Source organism: Rhinolophus sinicus, chromosome 5 (assembly GCF_057876585.1).
Source record: "Rhinolophus sinicus isolate RSI-liver-muscle chromosome 5, RSI-T2T, whole genome shotgun sequence".
Classification (NCBI taxonomy): domain Eukaryota; kingdom Metazoa; phylum Chordata; class Mammalia; order Chiroptera; family Rhinolophidae; genus Rhinolophus; species Rhinolophus sinicus.
Window position 1 is genome coordinate 90,255,493 of NC_142505.1, and position 22,639 is coordinate 90,278,131.

At 43.1% G+C, this 22,639-nt stretch overlaps 1 protein-coding gene and 1 pseudogene across 3 annotated transcripts in view; both read right to left on the reverse strand.

Moving 5' to 3' along the window:
* LOC109448730 (zinc finger protein 300) overlaps positions 1-22,639 on the reverse strand; it is a 55,355-nt gene that overhangs the window by 27,029 nt on the left and 5,687 nt on the right. For all 3 annotated transcript variants that reach the window (XM_019734321.3, XM_019734323.3, XM_074313803.2), the window contains exon 2: positions 18,202-18,309. The gene's annotated coding sequence lies outside the window, so the exon portion shown is untranslated. The remainder of the gene's footprint in view (positions 1-18,201; positions 18,310-22,639) is intronic.
* The window catches only part of LOC148758292 (uncharacterized), a 29,897-nt pseudogene that overhangs the window by 5,014 nt on the left and 2,244 nt on the right, over positions 1-22,639 (reverse strand).

Genomic DNA, 22,639 nt, shown 5'->3' on the forward strand with positions numbered 1-22,639 from the left:
GAAGGGAACTTCCTCAACCTGACAAAGGGTATAACAGGTTAGAGCTAACATACTTAACAGTGAAAAACTGGATTTTCCGCATAAGGTAGAAACAAAACAAGGATGTCTACTCACCATTCTATTCAACATTGTACTGGGGGTTCTAGCCAGGGCAATTAAGCAAGGAAAGGAAATAAAAGGCATTCAATGTGTAAAGAAATGTTTAAAACTATCTCTATTTGGAGATAACAAAATCATTTATATAGAAAATCCTAAGAAATCAACTAAAAAAGTTTTCGAACTAATAAATGAGTTCAGCAAGTTTGCAGGATACCAGACCAATACACAAAACTCAATTGTATTCCATATTTGCTATGGACAATCCAAAAATGAAATTAATGAAACATTTCCATCTACAATAGCATCCAAAAGAATACAATACTAAGAAATAAATTTAACAAAGAGCTAGACAACTGAGACTCTGAAAACCATAAAACATTGTTGAAAGAAATTAAAGAAGATCTAAATAAATGGAAAAAACATTTCATGTTCCGTGGATCAGACGACTTAATATTGTTAAGATGTCAATACACCTCAAGTTGATCTACAAATTCAACCAATCCCTATGAGAATTTGAAGATGTTTATTTGTAGAAATTGTTACTGTGATTCTAAAATTCATATGAACCCTGAAGAACCAAAACAATCCTCAAAAAGAAAAACAATGTTTAAAAAAAATGACACTTCCAAATTTCAAAACTTACTATAAACAACAGTAATCAAGAGAGTATGATATTGGCATAGGACAGATATATAAGATCAATAGAATACTCAGTCCAGAAATAAACCTTTTCATTCATGGCCTATTGATTTTTTTGCAGAGGTGCCAAGATCATTCAATGGGAAACGAATAGTCTTTTCAATAAATGGTGCCAGAACAACTGGATACCACATGCAAAAGAATAAAACTGGACTCTTACCTCACACCATATGTAAAAATGAACTCAAAATGGATAAAAAACCTAAATGTAAGAGCTTATTTGCCGGTTAAGTCTTATTTTCAGGGAAACATGGTAATAATAATAGCTAAAGAATAAAACTTTGTATGTGCCAGACAGTAGTCTGAGTACTTTATACCTGTTGTCTCATTTAATCCTCATAACAACACTACAAGGTAGGTGCTGTTATTATCCTTTTTTATAGAAGGGAAAATTGGGACCCAAAGAGATCAAGTAACTTGACCTGTGCCACACATCTAACTAGTGATGGAGCTAGGATTTAAACCCTGGTAATCTGGATTCAGAGTCCATGTACTTAACTGCAATTCCTCTTTTTTATGTAGTAGGTGAAGAGCAAGATGGGGAGAGTATTTCAAAGTTAGGATTGCTACAGTATCTGTAAAGTATTACAGAATAAGAGGATAAACTCAGCAATCAGAATACAGTAGCAAATCTAATCCTGAGTCAAGTAGGACTTGGCTGATTCTGTGACCGATATTCCTCTTACTGGACATATGAATTCCTGGGCCCTCACGCCCATACAAGAATGAATGACTGGCATTAGAGATAATCCACTTTTTGAAACACTGGCTACAAAGATGTTCCTGTTTGCAAGTGGAATTGATGGTTTTGAAAAATCAGTTCATGTTGATGGATAAATAGACTGGCGCTCAAAGACACTGGAAGCAAAGAGACAAGTGAATATTGAACTACAGCAGTCCACCAATGAGTTGACGGGGCTCCAGTTCAGATCTCTCTGCTCCTCATCCAGGCCTTCCTTTGTTTTCTCTAATTACCACTTCACTCCAGTCACTTTTAATTCTCCTAGGTGGGCTCTCCCCACTGACCTATCACAGCTGTCCTTTTTGTTACTTTTTACTACTTCTTGGGATTATTTCCACACCTCTCCCTTACACATGCCCAATTTGCAAATTCCCATTTGCATATAGCCTGATATATTTGTATTCATTGCTGTATTCTATTTCTTTACTACAATTAAAGAAAAAAGTTGTGGTTTTCTTACAAAGCTCGGGGTTGGGGGGTGTGATTCCATTTAGTTTTGGTGTTTCTTTTATATATGGATATTAGTCCTAAAAGTAAAGATTCAATTTCACAATAGGGTGAAAAGTTATAAGCCATAATACAGAGATATTCACCAATATATTCACCAACATATAGTCTCTTTTGCTTCCTTCTAGAAGAAGTCCGGCAAGTTCATGACCATGTAGAGAGGTTCCAGAGGAATCAAGAAACACTTCTGAGGCACACTGCATTCATTGACTGAAAAACTATGACTGAGGAAAAGGGTAACAAGCGTAATGCACTTAGAAATATATTTTTTTTCTGAGCACAGACTTTGTTTCTTTAAAACAAAGACTCCAAAAAAGACTCCAAAAATTTGACTCTTATGGTAGGAGTTTGAACTATTTAGACTTATTTAGTGGTAATAGAAGATACGCAAGAAAGAATGAATGCAGTGAATGTGGGAAATTCTCCTTGCAGAAGTCAGACCTCGTTATACACAAGAGAACTCATACAGGAGAAAAGCCTTTTGAATGTACTGAGTGTGGGGAAGCCTTCAGCAAGAAATCAAATCTCATTATACATGTGAGAATCCGTACTCAAGAGAAACCTTATGAGTGTACTGAACGTAGAAAAGCTTTCTCCCATAAATCACACCTCATTGAACATCAGAGAATTCCTGGGGAGAAACCTTATGAATGTAATGAGAGTTTGAAAGCCTTTTTCCAAAAATCACACCTCAACATTCATCAGAGAACTCATACTGGAGAGAAACCCTATGTGTGTAATGAATGTGGGAGACCCTTCAGTCTGAAGTCACACTTCTTTGTACATCAGAGAACACACACAGGAGAGAAACCTTATGTATGTAACAAGTGTGAGAGAGCTTTCAGTGACGTGTCATGCCTTATTAGACACCAGAAAATCCCTATGAGGGAGAAACCTTTTGAATGTAATGAGTGTAAAAAATCGTTTTCTGAGAAGTCTGACCTTATCACAGAACCCATACAGGGGAAAAACCCTATGAATGCAATTGATGTAGAAAAGCCTTCAGACATAGCTCAGCCCTCTGTCGACATAAGAGGACTCATAAAGAAAAAATTTCTTAAAAGAGAAATTAATGTGGGAGTATCTTCAACTAAAAATTAGTGACAGAAAGCCTTTAGTAGAAATCAAACCTTATTATGTATCAAGTCTTACTAAGAAGAAGCTATTAATTAAACATATTTTAAAAAGAATGTAGGGGCCAGACTGGTGGCTCAGGCTGTTGGAGCTCCATGCTCCTAACTCTGAAGGCTGCTAGTTTGATTCCCACATGGGCCAGTGGGCTCTCAACCACAAGGTTGCCAGTTCAACTCCTGGAGTCCTGCAAGGGATGGGGGGCTCTGCCCCCTGCAACCAAGATTGAACATGGTACCTTGAGCTGATCTGCCTCCCAGATAGCTCAGTGGGTTGGAGCAGGTCCTCTCAACCACAAGGTTGCTGGTTCGACTCCTGGAGTCCCACAAGGGATGGTGGGCAGCGCCCCCTGCAACTAGCAACAGCAACTGGACCTGGTGCTGAGCTATGCCCTCCAACTAAGACTGAAAGGACAACAACTTGACTTGGAAACAGTCCTGGAAGTACACACTGTTCCCCAATAAAGTCCTGTTCCTCCTCCCCAGTAAAAAAAAAATCTTTAAAAAAAAAAGTAGCTTGGTTTCTGTAGAAATCGTATTCCAGATGTGATGCCAAAGTATTTCTAGACCATATTACAGCAAGTATACCTGCCTATTAAAGGTATATCACTGTGGACCACAAAATTTTTTGATATATTAACAACTGGACTAATCAGAACAAAATTAGAAGACAATATATGGACAATCTGCAAGATATGAAAGCATTGTATTCCTAGCTGCACTGCATTATATTATGTACCATACAACATAAATCATATATGTGTTTGAATTGCATATGTGAAGCTCACATAATTGTGAATATAAAATAAGAATTATATATAGAATGTCATCTACCAAGGTTTTCCACATTAAATAATACCATTTTGCTTCTATTAAGGCAGTATGAATTTTAACAAAAACATGACATTCAATAAGTATTACAAAGGTATTGTTATTTACATAAAAATTTAAATATGAGATAGACATCTTATGAGAGTTTTAATAAAATAAAATAGCCTTGGCCTCTTAGAACACTTACCACAATTTAAAAAGTAGTTTCTGGTGACTAAATTACCCGCTTCTTATATGCTGTTGCTGTTCTTCCCCTAAACTCATTATGTTGAGGCTCTAAAGTTCAGCACCCCAGAATGGGACTGCATTTGGACATAGGGCCTTTAAAGAGTAATTAACTGTAAAGGAGGCTATTAGGATGGACCCTAATCTGGTATGACTGGTGTCCTTATAAGAAGGGGAGATAGGACACACAGAGAGATACCAAGGATGCGGGTGTACAGAGGAAAGACCATGTGAAGAGGCAACAGGAGGGTAGCCATCTGCAAGCCAAGGAGAGAGGCTGCAGAGGAAACCAACTCTGCTAACACCTTGATCTTGGACGTGTAACCTCTAGAACTATGAGAAAATAAATTTCTGGGATTTAAGCCTCCCAGTCTACGGTATTTTGTTATGGCAGCTGTAGCAAACTAACACACATACTGCTGCTCTTTTTCACTGAAGTACTTAATAATTTGAATATACAAATTATAAGTACGACATGATCCGATGATATGATAGGGGGCTTGCTGTACTGTGCACCATTTCTATCTATTTGGAATATCCTAATTCACCTTGTAATAGATTAGTAAGAAATACTTTCATAAGGATTTTACAACTCAGAAGTATAGAGACTTTTTCCAGAGAGGATTGTTTATTTAAAAAAATAAAATTCATTCAATGGTGGGGGATAGATATCCTGTAAATTTCCATATGAATATCTGTCACTTTAGAAATCAACCTGTTCCTTCTTTATTAATTAAAAATGGAACCTCATTAGGCCGGCCCAGTGGCTCAGGTGGTTGGAACACTGTGCTCTTAATGCTGAGGTCGCTGGTTCGATTCCCACATGGGCTGGTGAGCTGTGCTCTCTATAGCTAAGATTGTGAACAATGGCTCTCCCTGGAGCTGGGCTGCTGTGGGCTAATGTGGGCTATCGCATGCTGCCATGAGTGGCCCACAGCCAGTGTGAATGGCCGGCAGCCAGCATGAGCTGATGAGAGCTGCTGTGAGCAGCCCACTGAAGACTGGTGACTGACTGCCTCAGCCTGGGAGACTGCAAGGCTCATAATACCAGCATGGGCCAGGGAGCGGTGTCCTATACAACTAGACTGAAAAACAACAGCTTGAACTGTAGTGGGGGTGGGGAAGGTAGAAGAAGGGGAGGAAAAAAACTTGGAAGTTGTCATGACCATCTTCAAAACAACAGCAAAAAAAAAATCTGAACAAACTGGAATCAACAACTCTTCTTGGATCCTGCAAAGAATTGAGGTCACGTGACAAACCACTGCCCTGAACACTAGAGAGAAAGGGAGAGATACTGAGAAGTTACTGGGAGCAGAAGCCCACCAGTGCAGCCAGTATCGGTAGGAACATTTAGATTGTTGGGTTCCAACTAGCATAAAAGTTAAAAAATTCTAGGGGCTCAGTCTTAGGATGGCCCCCCAACAATTAATGAATTGTTGCAACTAGCACAAGAGTTAAAAAATTCTAGGGGCTCAATCTTAGGATGGACCCCCACAACTTCCTGAGTTTTACCTCCAGGAGCCGCACCAGGTTCTCAGGATGAGGCTCGGAGAAAAGTTTCCTCCTGCTTCAGGTGCTGGGAGCATAAAAGGAACCATTCTGAAATACACCCAGAGCATTCTGTTCTTTTAAAGAAAGGACTTGCTTCAAAAAACTATTTTACCAGAGCCTAAATGACCTGAGGGAAGAGAAACACCCAATTCCACCCCCCTCTAGCCTTTGACATGGAGGAAAGGAAATACCCAACGCTAGCTAGTCCCCTCTAAACTTCATATCTCTCCTGGGAGGCAGGAGAAACTGAAAGCACTTCTAAAGGTCCCAGCCCAGGAGGATAGGCCACAGAAAGACTGACACCTAAGCACAGGGTTGGAGAATGCGCCCCTCCCTCCACATATTACCATCACCTGTATAATCACAATGGGCTAAAGCGAACGTAACTGCAAAGCGCAGATGCAATTTAAGCAGGAGTCTCTGGGGGAAACAAAGACAACAGAGGAGACAAAAATGAGGACACTAGAGGAAATTTTAGTCTCTGACACTTACAGCTACAGCAAACACTAAATTCAGCCTAACTCCTATCCAGGTAAACATAAAACTTCACAGTAAATGCCTATTTACCTCATTTCCAGTCACCTAATACATAATGTCTAGCTTTCAACAAAAAATTACAAGGCAGGCAACGCACAACATTCAAGAACAAATGGGTAATGTAAGCAGAGAGATGGAAACCCTATGAAAGAAGCAGAACGAAATGCTAGGAAACAAAAACGCTGCACTAGAAATGAATGTGTTTGATGGGCTCATGAGCAGACTGGACATGACGAAAGCCTCTGTGAGCTGGAAAGTATGCCAACAGAAACTTCCTAAATGGAAAAGCAGAGAGAAAAAAAGAATGAAAAAAAAAAAAAAAAAGAGAGAGCAGAACATCTAAGCACTGTGGGACAATTTGAAAAGTGTAAAGCCCATAGACAGCTTCCGGATGCGCTGGTCACCAGGAGGACCAAACACATGGTTAGGAGGTGGGAAGCCTCAGAGAAGGAAGGGGAGCTGGAGACTCGGTAATAAAAACTTTAGCAATGAGATTCAGGGAACTTTCAAGTTGATGAACACATAAAGTGCTGGGAGGGTGGCACACCCAGGCAGGACATACAAACTCCACATACCACCCCCATTTCTTTCCTTGCCCTATGCGTCTCTTCCATTTGGTTATTCCTGGACTGCATCCATTATAATAAAATGGTAAACACAAGGAAAGTGTTTTTCTGAGTTCTATGAGTCACTGAGTCATTCTAGCAAATTATCAAAACAGAGGTGGGGGGGTGGTGTTAGAACCCCTGAATTTGTAGTTGGCCAGACAGAAGTTTGGATAGCCTGGTGTTTGAAGGGGGCAGTCTTGTGCGACTGGGACCCTAACTCACATAGACTATACTAACTCCAGGGGCTAGTGTCAAAATTTAACTGGATTTTTAGACATCCAGTTGGTATTGGAGACCTGATATAGGAAAATCCTTCACATTTGGTGTCAGAAGTAGTGTCACAAAAGAGATATTGAACCCTTCAAAAGTTAAGGAGAAATATTTTCTCAGAAAAAAAAAATCGAGGGAGTTTGTCACTAGACTTGCCTTTCAAGAAATGTTAGAAGATCTTCAGAAAGAAGGAAAATGAGGTGTCAGAAATTTAGATCTACATAAAGAAAGGAAGTGCATTGTAGAAGGAATAAATGGAGGCAAACCAAAATCTTTTCTTTTACTTAGTCTTAATTGATCAAATAAGTTTTAAAAATAGTAATGACAATATACTGGTTGATGACAGCCTATGGATACGTAAAATGAATGATAACAGTGTCACAAGGGATTGGGAGGGAGGAATTGTCTTTATATTTGAGTTTCTTGTAGACAACATACACTGCTGGTGGGAATGTAAAATGAGGCAGTCTCTTTGGAAAACATGCTGGAAGCTCCTCAAATGACTTAACATAGAGTCACCATAGCACCCAGCAAGTCCACTCCTAAGTGTATAACCAAAAGCAATGAAAACCTATGGTCATGCGGAAACTCATATACATGTGTTCAAAGCACCACTATTCACAATAACGAAAAGATAAAAACAATCCAAATGTCCATCAACTGATGAATGGATAAGAAAAAAATATGCTATTTATCTATACAATGAAATATTATTCGGCCATAAAAAAAAAAAAAGAATGAAGTGCATGATACAACACAGACGAACCTCGAAATATTATGGTAAGTGAAAGAAGTCGGTCACAAAAGACCACATATCAGGTGATTCCATTTATATGGAATGTCCAGAACAGGCAATTCTACAGAGACAAAAAGTAGACTGGTGGTTGCCTAGCACTGCAGGAGAGGATGAGGGGATGGGGGATGCTAGCTAAAGGGTATAGATGTCTTTCTGAGGTAATGAAAAGGATATTCTAATATTGACTGTGGTAATGGTTACACATATTTGTGAATATACTGAAACCACTGAATTGTACACTTTAAATGGATGAATGTATGTGAACTATAGCTCCGTAAATCTGTTTTCACATGATGGAAAAAGACAGAGTTGGCAGGATCAGGAAGAGCTAAGCACATGAACATTTAAGCATGAGCCACCTGGAGAAGACAGTGTGAAGAATATTTGGAGACCTGGTTTGCTTTCAATGTTTCAGTAACATAAACAATGCTAAGATAAAACTCTGGCTCCTGCGTTATTTACAGACTGATTTTAATATGCAATTTGAATGTTATCCACAAGGGGGAAGCAGGCTACCGTGAGAAGACAAGCTAAGATTTAAAAACAAAACAAAACAAAACAAAAAACCCCAAACTAGAAAGTTCTTGCATAGGTAAGCTCACCCCAACCTTGGGAGCAGATACTAATATTTTCCCCTTTTTATTCATGAGGAACCTGGGTGTGGGGAGAGCAGGCAATGCATACAAAAGCTCACCAACCAGCGAGTGCCAAGGTGGAGTTCAAAGCAGTCTTCTGATCCCACATAGCCGGCCCTCTCCATTCACCGCGCTTCCCAAGTTGACCACAGTAAGATAGTCTCCCTACACTCAACTCAACTCACTTCTAGGCACTGTGTTGGGATACTATTCAGAAATAAACAAGAGGATCCCTGCCCCTCTGTGGGACAGAAGTGTGAGGACAGACTTATACCTAAAAATAACTGAATAACTAAATGCCCACCAGACTAGAGAGACATCAGGAAGGCAGGAAAGACTCTTTGACAATGAGGCTGAGCACGGCTTTATAGAAGAGCCGTGATACCAATAAGAGCTACGGTTGACTTAGCATTTACTCTGTAAAAGGCACTGTGCTAAGTGCTTTATATGCACAGCCACATTAAAAGTTCCCCATAGACCGGGGAGATAGTATATCCTTTTTACAGAGGAGAAAATTGGTGGTCAGAGAGATTAAGAAACTGGCAGAACACTGCAACCCACATCCTTAATGTCTGTTTGGCATGACCTAGAGCGATGGTAGACCTTCAGCAGGCAGAGCTCAGAGAGAGACTCCGAGAAGAGGAAACACAGAAACAAAGTCTTAGAGACAAGAAGTACTGGCACATTTGGGAATACAAGGGGCTCAGTGTGAAAGAGGAAGAAACTAAAGAGATAAAAACTATAGGGAGAACACTGAGCCAGATTGCAGAAGTCTGTGAATAGCAAGCCAAGAAAATCCTTTCTATTTGGGGGGTCAGGGGTATTAATCAGAGAATGACATAACCTGTGCTTTATGAAGATTACTTTGGTGCATTGCATAAGAGAACAAGGAGATTAGTTAAAGGACTGTTAAAATAATCCTGGCTAAAGATAAGAAGGAATGAGAACTAAAAGATATTACTGAGATAAAATCCACAAGATTTGACGTCTCATTAGATACGGGTGTGGGGGGGGGGAAGAACTATGGTTAAGATTTCCAGGTTTGGGCAACTGGGAGGATATAAGAGTGTATATCAAGAGAGGGGCTGAGGGGAGAGAAAAGATGAGGTCACTTTTCTTATGTGAGACCGAGGAACCTGAGGGACCTCTGGGTAGAGATGCTCAGTAGGGAGATAGAGATAGCAAGCTGGTGATTTAGATGTGGTACCTTAGTATCAGGAGAAACGACCCCAGGAGCAGACCAGGGACAATCTATACTTGAGATTCAGCAGGGGATAACTGTTGAGAAGAGACGGCTCCAAGACCTGACCACTGCCTGACCCGTGAGCTGGACTTGGGTCGGAACGGAGATTGCTTACAGCAATGGCCCCTTGGAGACTGTTAGATAGTAATCGATGCCTGTTCTGACATAAACCAGCACCCCTCCTCCCCTTCCTCCTGGTACATGCCAGTTCCTGGAACAGGCCATTGTCCTGACCTGGTCAAGCACGTAAAGTAATTTCCCATACCTGGTAGCACTCACGTGCTAGGACCCGTGAATAACCCCTTTTACTCTATATAGTTCTTTGGTGCCTGCAATTATGCAGGGATCAATTTGTCTTGCCGCCACCCAAAACTTGCCTCCTGCGTAAGATTCTCTTAATAAACTCTATTAATTGCCAGACTGAAGTGGCCAGCCTCTTTCTTTGGTCTTTCCATGCCCTTTGCTGTAAGCAAAGAGGTAGATTTTCAGTCCCGGGACCTTTTCCTGGGTCTGCATGCACTAAAAATAACCTGTAATTCCGCTTCCAGAGTTCTGTCCTGGAGAAATAAAACCACATGCGCACAAGAAGGTGTATGAAGGCTATTCCCAGAGGCATGGTTTGCAGCATTGAAAGGTGGGTGAGGGAGGAATGAGTAAATAAACCATAAAACATCCACATGGTGCCACAGTTAAAAATTAAGTAGATGAAAAATATGAACATGGACACATCTCTAAAACATACAGTGGTGAGCAGCACAATATGTGTAATACTACTTATGAAAAAAGAAGAAAAAAAGTTAAAAAATATGCTGTCACATATTTTAAGTCGTGTGTGTGTGGAGAGAGAATTCTGGAAGGATAAGCACACTGCAAATTATGCTAAAGGAGAAGAGTTGTGGGGGGGAAATGGAGAGCAGCGGGGTGAAAAGGGATTTTAGCTTTAGTTGTCAAGTTTTAATCTTACAAGAATACAATCACGTATTACTTAGGTGAATAAAAACTCTCAAACTAGTAAAATATATAGAGATTCAATGGGAAGAAGAGAGAATGGAAGAGAGAGACATATTCCAAGACTCTGGGGTAGGGCAATATTATTGGGAACACTGGGAGAAGTTTCTGGAAGTACAGGGTGGAGGGGGGATCCACTGCACTCACCAGCCCTGCAGAGGCAGCCAGCTGGATGAGCCCTGTGGGCTCAGTTAGTTTTTAACACCTTTCAATTATAGCCACAAAATCCTGTGTCCTTGAAAGGTCACCACGCCCCACAACTTGCCCTGGAATGAGACTGTGTTTGCTCTGTTCTGAGTTGTAAATATCCTAAGACTTTTCATCTAATTCTTGTGTTTGGACATACCGTACCTTTGCTAGAAATTCCACAGTGGTGGTTCTGGGTGTCCTCATTCTAATCCTTCAAATTGCCTATGAAACTCACTTCTTCCCATTCCAGCCACAGCAAATACCTGCCTCGTTGCTTGTCTCCCATTCAGAAATATTCCCAGTCTAGGTCCCTTGTAAGAGCGTTGCTGTGAGAGGCCGGGACACCCAGAATAGATGCAGCTAACACTGATTGAGCACACAGAGCTGCCAGGCACTGTGCCAAACTTCCACCAACCAAATAGGTCAATGCTATTGTAACTGTCATTCACAGCTGAGACGTGGTGAGTGGTGGTAAGCATGGGGTGGGTAAATGTGTGTGTCTTATGATGCAAGTTTGTCCTAAGGGATTGAATGAAGGTGGCATGGAGGGACTGGACGAGGGGACAAGGCCTCGGGTGCTCAGGGGGCTTCAGTTTGCCCAGTGCCTTGATAGCCATGGTTTATTTCATTTGATTTCACCACAGTGCTCTTATGGTGGAGGTCATTTGAGAAAATAATGAGGAGTCAAGCTTTCATTCCCTTAAAGGCGCAGCCATTTGGGTCAAAGGCTTTTAGGGCCCATTAACCCACTATGCAGCCTTGAGCAAGTTGGCAAGGAGTGGACACAGACAGAATGTATGCTCTCTGTGGCCCCTTTTGGCCCAGCTCTACAACGGTCATCGAGTTCCTAGCAGTCACACCACCCAGTAGGGAAATTCTTGGCCAGGCACCGCCTGCTTTCCAAGCTTGTCCCATCCCAGGAGATAAAGCTAAGCGGCAGAGGAGCCAGTGTCCTGGGGTTAATAAACAGGCTGTTTTATCCAGGAGCAGTCACGGGGCAGGGACAGACAGGCTGGGAGGTCATGGTCCCGAATATTGAGGTTTCTCATAAACATTTGCCCAGCAAGCCTTCTGGGATACAAGGACAACTGTGGGCCCATTGCCCTCCCAGGAGGAGTGCCAAGTCTGCCACCCCTCACCTGCTTCTCCCTTCTCCCCACTATGGCTCGCCTCCTTTCTTTTCTCCTGTCACTCCTCTCCTTTCTTCTATAAGGAAAGGGGGTACATTTTCAAAGTAGACACACCTCATAACTTTGGGCAGGTAGTTTATCCCTCTGAGTCTCAACTTCTCTTGTAAAGAAAAAAAAAATGGGGGTAACAATGGGGCCCTCCTCACAGGCTGTATGGGCAGATGCCTAGCATTGTGTTTGGCACACACTGTGTATTTAAATGTGTTTGTCTTTCCCTTTTCCCCTCCACGCCATCCCTCCTCCCTAATCCTGGCCTCTGCCCTTTTCCCTTTCTATTTTCCTGCTCCAGTCCTGCCCCCACCTCCACCCCGGGCACTTCCACCCTGTCTGATTGTGCTTCTGTTGTGTGGGTGGGTGGGAGAGGCAGCCAGGCTTCCCTCTAAGGAGGGCTGACTACTGTGGGGCCAGCCCAACCAGGCCAGCCTGGCCACTTACCCATAAGGCCACACCCTACGTCTATTGGCTTTAAATAAATAGCCCATAGGGGCTGGAAGGAGGATGTAGAATGGGAGAGGCCAGGCTATTTTAACCTTTGGCTTAGTTTTGCCTGCAATCTGACTCTCTGAGTGGCTTAATGGTCAGAGATCATTGCGTAAATTACTGTGTGACTTTGGGCAGTCTCCTTCACTCTTTGGGCTTCAGTGCAGTGTCATATAGCAGTGCAGGCCCTAGAGCCAGATTGTCTGAAATGAAACCCTATGTTACTAGCTTGGGTTAGTAACCTCCCTATGCCCCAGTTTCCTAAATTTTAAAATGGAATTTATATTATATGTACTTTATAGGTTTGTAAACAAGATCTGTTATCTTGTTAACAGATTAAATAGTCTGTTCAAAGCACTTAGAACAGAGCCTAACCCACATGCACTCAGTTAATCTTAGTTATTATATACAAATAAGACGTTGAACAGACGTTGTACCCACGTGAGGAGAGCATGCTATTCTTTCAGTGTATTCTAACATCCTAAAATCTCACATTCCTCTTCTTTGTTGACCTCTGGATAAGGTCAGAATCTTGCACACAAAGTACTTGACTGTCCCAAGGAGACCCTAGGAAACTAGTCAAAGACTTTCAAAATCAGATGGCGCCTTTAGAGGTCATGTGATCCATGGTGGAGAAAGGGCAAGGAGACCAGAAACTACGAGGACCGCTCTGGGAGCAGAGTTGTGATGAGTTGTAGAATCACAGGTGGTGCTACGGAGAGCAGGGAGGGTTGTTTTTTTTTTTTTTAGAAAGTTGGATCTAGCCTGTCATTCTTTTTTTTTTTTTTTTTTTTTTTTTTTTTTTAAAGATTTTATTGGGGAAGGGGAACAGGACTTTATTGGGGAACAGTGTGTACTTCCAGGACTTTTCTCCAAGTCAAGTTGTTGTCCTTTCAATCTTAGTTTTGGAGGGTTCTGTTCAGCTTCAAGTTGTTGTTCTTTCAGTCTTAGTTGTGGAGGGCGCAGCTCAGCTCCAGGTCCAGTTGCCGTTACTAGTTGCAGGGGGCACAGCCCACCATCCCTTGCGGGAGTCGAACCGGCAACCTTGTGGTTGAGAGGACATGCTCCAACCAACTGAGCCATCTGGAGCTCAGGGACAGCTCAGCTCAAGGTGCCGTGTTCAATTTTAGTTGCAGGGGGCGCTGCCCACCATCCCTTGCGGGAGTCGAGGAATTGAACTGGCAACCTTGTGGTTGAGAGCCCACTGGCCCATGTGGGAATCAAACCGGCAGCCTTCAGAGTTAGAAGCACGGAGCTCCAACCACCTGAGCCACCGGGCCAGCCCCCAGGGAGGGTTTTAATGGAGCAACAGGATGGTAGGATGCTGAGGGCCAGAGTCCAGGCTCTGCGCCCTCTAGGATGTTTATGAATTCAGGATGATTATGAGTTCATGGCTAAGATACTTGGGGTCATCACTGACACCTTTAATAATAATTATTATTTCTATTAAGGAGTAAGAAATATATCCCAAGCACTGCACCGAAAGTTTTCATATGCATTATGTCAGTCCATACAAAAACCCCCTTTTTACCAATGAGGAAAGATGGCTTGCCCAAGGTGAAACAACCAGAAAGAGGCAGAGCTGGGATTCGAACCCAGGTTTTTCTGATGCCAAAGCCAGAGTTCTCAAGCGACACACATTTAATGTTTCCCAGCGCCTGATCCGGGGCTGGAGGCCACAGCCTAAAAATAAGGACCTTTCATTGTGGTCTGCCTGAGCTGGCCAAGCAAATAACACCAGTGAGACTGGGCTCCCCGTCATCTTTCCAACCCTGTGCACCCCACAAAACACGATAAGAGACTAGACCTTGTGTGAGAGGATAGGTCCTCCCCTTCAGGGACCCTGCCTTGATGCTATCTGTCGCCAGTCAGGGGGAGAAGCAGTGGCTATTTTTGCCATTGGCGGGGAAGGAGGGCTTAGAGCCTGGGGTGAAGCTTATGTGCCTGACTTCAGCAAGGGCCTTGACTTGGATGAGAAGGGCATGAAAAAATGGAAAGTGGAGGAGAAGCAAGAAAGGGGGGTCACCTGAAAAACAACTTCTTCCTCTCAAAAAACACAAAGCTTACAGTTGACATGAATGGGTCAATTTAATGTAATATAAGAAATATGATTTATATTATGCAGTCTGCCTTCCCACTTGTGCAGGAACCCATTCATTATGTTCACTACAATATGTTTAGTGCCCAGCCCAGGGCTTGGCTATAGTCAGTGCTCAATAAATATAGGAATGAGGGGCGGCCAGATGGCTCAGTTGGTTAGAGCGTGAGCTCTGAACAACAAGGTTGCCGGTTCAATTCCCACAGCGACTGGACTTGGAGCTGAGCTGCACCCTCCACAACTAAATTGAAGGACAACGACTTGGAGCTGATGGGCCCTGGAGAGACACACTGTTCCCCAATATTCCCCAATAAAATAAAAATTTTATTTTAAAAATTAATTAACTAAAAATAAATAAATATAGGAATGGTAATATGAGTGGTAGCATGAAACCTGGGTCAGAAAACCTTCATTTTAGCATTTAGCTGCATGGCTCCCTGTGACACCTAGGCAAGCCACTTTGGCTCTGTAAGCCTCATTATCTGTAAAACAGATACCATGATAGTTTCTACTTCAAGGGCTTTGAAATCAGAGTGCAGGGCAGGAAACGGTGGCTTAAACACTGAATGTCAAGCTGACAATTGTATTCCTCCAGAGTGTAATAGATTGCTGGGTTTGGCAATCTATTTCAAGGGGCCTTGCCAAACCAGGGTGAGGGGAAAGCCAGAAGTATGGTTCTAGGACTGGCAATTAAACATGAAAGAGACTGTAAAGCTGCTTGGAGAAATGTACCCCTGAGGAGGATACAATAAAGCAGGTATGCATAAGGGATTCTCTCTCCCCTAGGGGTTCTTCAGCTTTGCCCATTCGGGGGATCAGTTAGCATTAGCTGAGCACAAATAGACCTAAGTCTGAGAGGTTATAAGTCATCTAGTCCACACTTCTCCCCTACCTTCTACAGGTAAGAAGGCAATCGCCCGGTGAGGGGGTTAAGGGCTGAATGACAAGGACCAGGCATTCTAGACCCGGCTCAGTGCTGCTCCTACTAAACCATGTTCTAGAAGATATGCAAGGGTGGGTTTTAAGAGAAACAGATTAGGCCAGGGAAAGAATGCCTCCACATAGCAATGATTTACAAAGGGCTTACAAATAGGAGTCATCTTGATAAAGAAGAGAGGGGGAAAGTTAAAAAGACTCTTTTACACCTTTAAGGACTACGTTTCAAAGCTCCTTCGTGTGGAATAGCTTGTTAAAGTGTGGTTTTGAGATGGAGCGTTACTGACTAGGCATCAGAAAGTCCGTATTCATCTCCCAGCTCTGCCATGTGACCTTGGGTAAGTCCTTTCTCTGACCTTCAAAATTATTATTTAAAGCCAGGACAACAGTGCCTACCCCACAGAGCTGATCCGCGGGGACCTGTTCGGTAACGGATGTGGAGAGAAGTTATATACACCATAAAATGCTCTAAAATGGGCAACATAGCAAGGTGGTCACGAGTGAGGGTCCTGGAGTCAGACCTGGGTTCAAGCCCCTGTTCCACCAGTCACCCGGTGTGTGACTTAGACCCTTCGTGTAACCTCTCTGTGCCTCAGTTTCTTCATCTATAAACGATGTGGTGGGAATCAAGTATGATCATACATATAAAGTGGTTCGCATAGTCCCTGGTACATACTAAGCATGCAACATACTGTTAGTTATTATCACTAGTTTGAAGGTGTGGGATTTTCTCATTTAATCCTCACAGTAATCTCCTAAGGTGGAATTCTTTTTTTTTTTTTAATTTATTTTTTAAATTTATTGGGGTGACAATTGTTAGTAAAATTATATAGATTTCAGGTGTACAATTCTGTATTACATCATCTATAAATCCCATTGTGTGTTCACTACCCAGAGTCAGTTCTCCTTCCATCACCATATATTTGATCCCCTTTACCCTCATCTCCCACCCCCCACGCCCCCTTACCCTCTGGTAACCACTAAACTATTGTCTGTGTCTATGAGTTTCTGTTTCTCACTTGTTTGTCTTGTTCTTTTGTTGTTTTTGGTTTATATACCACATATCAGTGAAATCACATGGTTCTCTGCTTTTTCTGTCTGACTTATTTCGCTCAGCATTACACTCTCAAGATCCATCCATGTTGTCACAAATGTTCCTATATCATCTTTTCTTACTGGAATTCTTATTAGTCTCATCTTGCAGATAGGGAAACTAGAGAGAAGAATTAGGCCTAGAGAAAAGAATCGTTTACCCAAGATCCATCGCTAATTAAAACATAGCAAAGCCAGAACTACATTCCAAATGCCCTGTTTCACTAGATGGTAGAAGACAGAGTCAGGCAGCAGGGCAGGCAGCCGTGGGAAGGTCTGTCAGTGGAGTCCAAGGACCAGACTTTGAGTAGCAAGGAATTAGATCATCTCTAAGGACCCTTCCGGCCTGATAGTCTCTTATGAGGCAGAGAGAGCGAAACCTGAGAAGTAGGACAAGAACAGATTCTGACCCAGCTGCTCTAGGAGTTCGGTGTGAGGGCCAGATTATTTATTTCCTGCGGTCCACAGACCACCGAAGAAAAAGGAACTTTATATCCAGAGCTTGGCCAGGCTCTGGGTGGGTCAGCTCACCCAGACCCACCTCCCTCGCCCATTTCTTAACCTCACCTACACTTCACTACCTGAAGAGACAAAACTTTCTGAGCCACACCCCTCCCCTATGGAGAGCGGGAGGCAGACAGTGGCTTATCCCTACATAAAGGATGAATGAGGCTTAAGAGACACTCTCAGATCTATGCCCCCTTCCTTTTTCTCATTCATTCATTCATTCAAACAACTATTTATTGACTGCTCTATGTGCTTGTACTCTGCTAGGGACTGGAGTTACAACAGAGAAAAATGGTCTCTGACCTCATGGTGCTTACATTCTAGTTGGGAGCAGAATGGGATAGACCACAAATAGGTAGATAAATAAATGAATGAGATCATTTTAAAGTGTAAAAAACAATAAAAGAATAACAGAACAAAGTAATGGGGGTCTTCTTCTACTGTCCTCAAGATAAAGTCCAAAGCCATCAAAGGCCAACTCCATCTGCCCTTGTTTACCTCTCCAACCTTATGTCTTGTCACTTTTTACCTTGAACTTGAACTCTCTGCTTCAGCCACAAAGAACATGGAGTACCAAAGTTCAAAGGGGCCAACCAGCCTTTGGTCAAGTGATTCCTTTCACCCCAAACATTCTTTCTCTTTTCCCCTCCCTCTTTCATGTCTCGCGCCCAGCTAATTTCTCCTCCTCCTTCCCAGCTTACTAGTGACTCCCACCTGGACGCTGGTCCTGCTACCACTGATCCAGGTTACGCGTCCTTCACTGCACGGCCACTTTCCCTGTGGGAGCATCCATCACCCTGCACGGCCAGTTTACTGTCATCAACTCACCAGACTGGGAGATCCTTGAGGGCTGGAATCATGTCTTGTTTGCTCTGAATGGTAGAATCCTCAGCCGTTGACACGGTGTCTAGCACATAGTAGGCACTTAATAAACACCTGTTGAATTCATTAACATTTAGTAAGTTCAAGAGCTCAGTAATACGAGGCAAAGGCATTGACAAGACATGGTTTTGGAGACAAAGAATGAATTGAAAGGAAAAAGCCAATTCCTTAGTCCTTGGAGTTCATATTCCAGCGTCTTTCAGCTCCAACTCTCTATCAGAACCTCCTTAAAGGTTTCCTGGGCAGGCAGGACAGAAATTATTGGCCCCATTGAACAGCTGAGGAAGGTCACCCCCCAGATAGGTGAGTCTCCGTTAGCTGAAATTACCCAGCCAGGTGGTGGCAAAGTGTGTCTGACTAAGGTTAGGGCCTCAGAAACCTCAGGCTTAGCCTCTTCATTTGCAGGTGATGAGGATGGGGTGGTAATATGTAGACTCTGAACTAAGTGTCTAAAAGTTAAAATCATTTAAAAATCAAAATAACCATTTGAGGGTGATCATGACCACAAAAGAGGAAACGACATGATTTACCCATAGTCCACCCTCACTCTGTAACCCAACCCCAACTGGGCAGACGCTTCAGACACCACCCCATTTATCCTCAGGAACTCCTTCCCGCGGGTCAGTTCATGAGAAACTGTATATTCATAGACTGGTGGGCATGAACAAAACCTCAGAATTCTAATTTCATTTCGGAGTTGGGGGAAGTCCAAGACTCAGAGAGAAGGGCCGAGTGGAAGGTACAGTGAGACAGGATCAGGACTCCAGACTCTCAGTCCAGAACTTGCTCGAGTATAGCTCACAAGTTCCCCGTCCTGACCTTCTGAGTTGGGGAAGCGGTAAGAATAGGTGGCCCTGATCTGGCCATTGGTTAGCTGTGGTCCTGTCGGGTGAAGAGAGGCGGGAGGGGTGATAAGCCACCCACCCCACCTGATTAGCCTACTCTAGAGTTTATTTATTCCCTCTGGTCCTCATTAGTTTTGTGCATTTTCAGTTGACCCACAGGAAATGGGACGTGGGTTGTTCACTGTTTAGTGACTGTTCATGGAGGTTGTTATTGCTACTTCAGCACTGTACTCCCCCAGCTACCAATAGCCTAGAAAGGGTGGAGGGTGGGTGGAGTGAGGCTAGAAGAGATAGGTAAGACTACCTATGAAGAAATGGGGAAAAGGATACCTGTTTGGGGTTCCAGCAACATATAAGGGCATCTAAGAGAAGGAAAGGGACATTTTGACTGAAAGCTTGGTGTGACTCTGGTAGGCGTTTGTATTTGCTATGTGACACTGGACAAATCCCTCAACCTCTCTGAGCCTCAGCTCTTAGCTGAGAGGGGTAAATGAAATAGTTTCTACGGACTCTTCCCCTTTTTATAACTCCCTCCAACTAAGAGAGCGTTGGAGAGAGTGGGAGTCTTGAATTCCATTTCAGTATTTGCCAAAGCCTGTATTTGCCAGGCCAAATCCTGTTGAAGTTTAACTGGGAGAGCTGCAAGAAAAAAGTCAACACAGCAGAACTGAGACTGCTATCCTTAGAACCATCTGCTTGCATGGTTGGCCCTTGGTTGGCTTTTGGAACTTTGATTTCAGGAGGATTGCTATTATTCCCAGAACTGAGAAGAGTCGTTCCCTGTACCAAAACTGTTTGTACAAACAACATGGTTTGTGCTGAACACCCGCTTTCCTTCTGGGAGTCTGGAATTGAGGTACATGCCAGGCCGACAATGCCTACATGGCTAGCCCCCAATAAAAGCCCTGGGCACTGAGTCTCTAACGAACGTCGCTGGTAGACAACATTTTACATGTGTTGTCACAGTTTGTTGCTAGAGGAATGAAGCTCATCCTGTGTGACTCCACTGGGAGAGGACTCTTGGGAGTTTGTGCCTGGTTTCCTCCAAACGTTGTCCCATGCACCTTTTCCCTTTGCTGATTTTGCTTGCTTTGTATCCTTTTGCCATAATAAATCATTGCATGCTGAGTTTTGTGACTTCTCCTAGTGAATCACTGAACCTGGAGGTGGTTTTGGGGACTTCAGACAGGAGCTAAGCTGAGATTTCAAAGGGACAACCACAATTGTATACCAATCTCTTAGGAATCTATAGCTTACGCCAGCACGGTCCGATAGAAATATTAACATTAGTTGTGCATGTAATTTTAGATTCCCTAGCAGTCACATTCAAAAATTAAAAACAAGGGCTGGCCCGGTAGCCCAGGTGGTTAGAGCTCCATGCTCCTAACTCTGAAGGCTGCCGGTTCGATTCCCACATGGGCCAGTGGGCTCTCAACCACAAGGTTGCCGGTTCGACTCCCACAAGGGATGTTGGGCTGCGCCCCCTGCAACTAAGATTGAACTCAGCACCTTGAGCTGAGCTGCCACTGAGCTCCTGGATGGCTCAGTTGGTTGGAGTACGTCCTGTCAACCACAAGGTTGCCGGTTCGACTCCCGCAAGGGATGGTGGGCTGCGCCCCCTGCAACTAGCAACAGCAACTGGACCTGGAGCTGAGCTGCACCCTCCACAACTAAGACTGAAAGGACAACAACTTGAGTTGGAAAAAAGGCCTGGAAGTACACACTGTTCCCCAATAAACTCCTGTTCCCCTTCCCCAATAAAATCTTTAAATAAAAAAAATTAAAAACAAGTGAAGTTAATTTCAAGAATACATTTCCTTTAACCCAACATATAAAAATACTAACATTTCAACATGTAACTATATAAAAATTTATGAGATATTTTTATAGTCTCTTTTTCTCATATTACATCTTCAAAAACCAGTGTGTATTTTACACTGATAGCACATCTCAATTTGGACTCGCCACATTCCAAGTTCTCACTAGTCATACCTGTCCAGTAACTATCATGTTGGCAGCACAGGCTTAGAGATGAATAGCAAGGGCTCTGGAAACAGGACATCTGGGTCAGAATCCTGGTTCTGCCACTTACCAACTGCATGCCTTTAAGCAGTTACTTAACCTCTCTGGATATTAGTTTCCTCATCTGTAAAATGGGCACAATAATGTTAGCTATCTCACGAGGTGGCAGGGACTTTTCAAAAACTGCGGCAGTACCTGGTGTATATAGGATGTTGGGTGAATGCTGCCTGTTACTCTTATTATCCAAAATCTTGGCCCTTCAGGTCAACTTGTCCAACTCCTATAGATGAGGAAACTGAGGCTCAAAAGCACTGGCTTCAAAAGCAAAGACTCTAGCCACCTCTCCTCTTCATGGACTCACTGTCTGCAGGCTGGCTCTGAGGTTAGATATGCCAGTTATTCAGAACACCAGCAGCTGGCTCCACCTGGGTTCTGCAATCCCTTCTTGATTGCAAAACAGGGCCACTATCTGAAGTTGGCACTGAATTCATGGGGGTTGGGCTTCCCTTCGGCAGCCGCCATCCAGACCTATTAGTTGGGCTGGCTGACCCCATCACTGAGTCCAGCACTTACTAAGCAATGATAGGGGTGGCTTCCATTGTTTTGGCTTTTTATAGCCTTTATTGTTTGTTAACTCATGTTCTATTTTCCTTGAAGACACAGAGCATCAACACTTTTTTTCAAACCTCCTTCTAAGTCATCTACAGTCTCCATTCACACACCAAGACATATTTTGGGTAGGCAGTAAGATCCCTGTATATGTCTCAAAAAACAAAAAACAAAAAACAAGAGGGTGCACACTTGCCTGGGATTCAGTAGAGACTTTCTCAGACTAGAAGCAAAACTGGCTTATGATTTGTCTATAGAGTCGGTTTCCACCCTTCCCTTCCCAAAACCCAAAACGCAAATCATCTACCCTTATCTGACAAGCTCATTCAACGTGACCCACATGTCTTGAATCTTACTAGCAACTGGAATCAGACCAGTTTTGTGGGCTAACCTTGTTAGCATGTGCTGACCTGAAGCCTTGCTTATTCTATAGGCCAAACAGTGTTTTATTTGACATTCACTTATTTCATAGATATTCCTGTGCATCTACTATGTTTTAAGCCCTGGGCAAAGTGCTGGGAATGAAGCCTTCGTGGACCTTATGGTTTAGTATAGAAGATAAACAAACAAGAAATGACAATAAGGTACAACAAAGGGTTGATGTAGAAAGTGTCAAATGCTCTAGGAACTATAACAAGGGGACTGTATAAAGGGACCTGAACAAAACTCTTTTCTGAAGAAGTGACATTGAAGCTGAGACCTGAAAAATGGTAGGAGAGTTAAAGCGAGAACATGGAGCACTCCAGGCACAGGAACAGCATAGACAAAACCTGGAGGTGAGAGAGAATGGCATGTTGGAGGAACCGAATAAAGTCCAGCGCAGCTGGGATCGAGAGAAGAGGAGTGTGGCGAACGAGGAGGAAGCAGCTGGACTTTGAGGACATTGCCTGAAGCGCTAAGGAATTTGG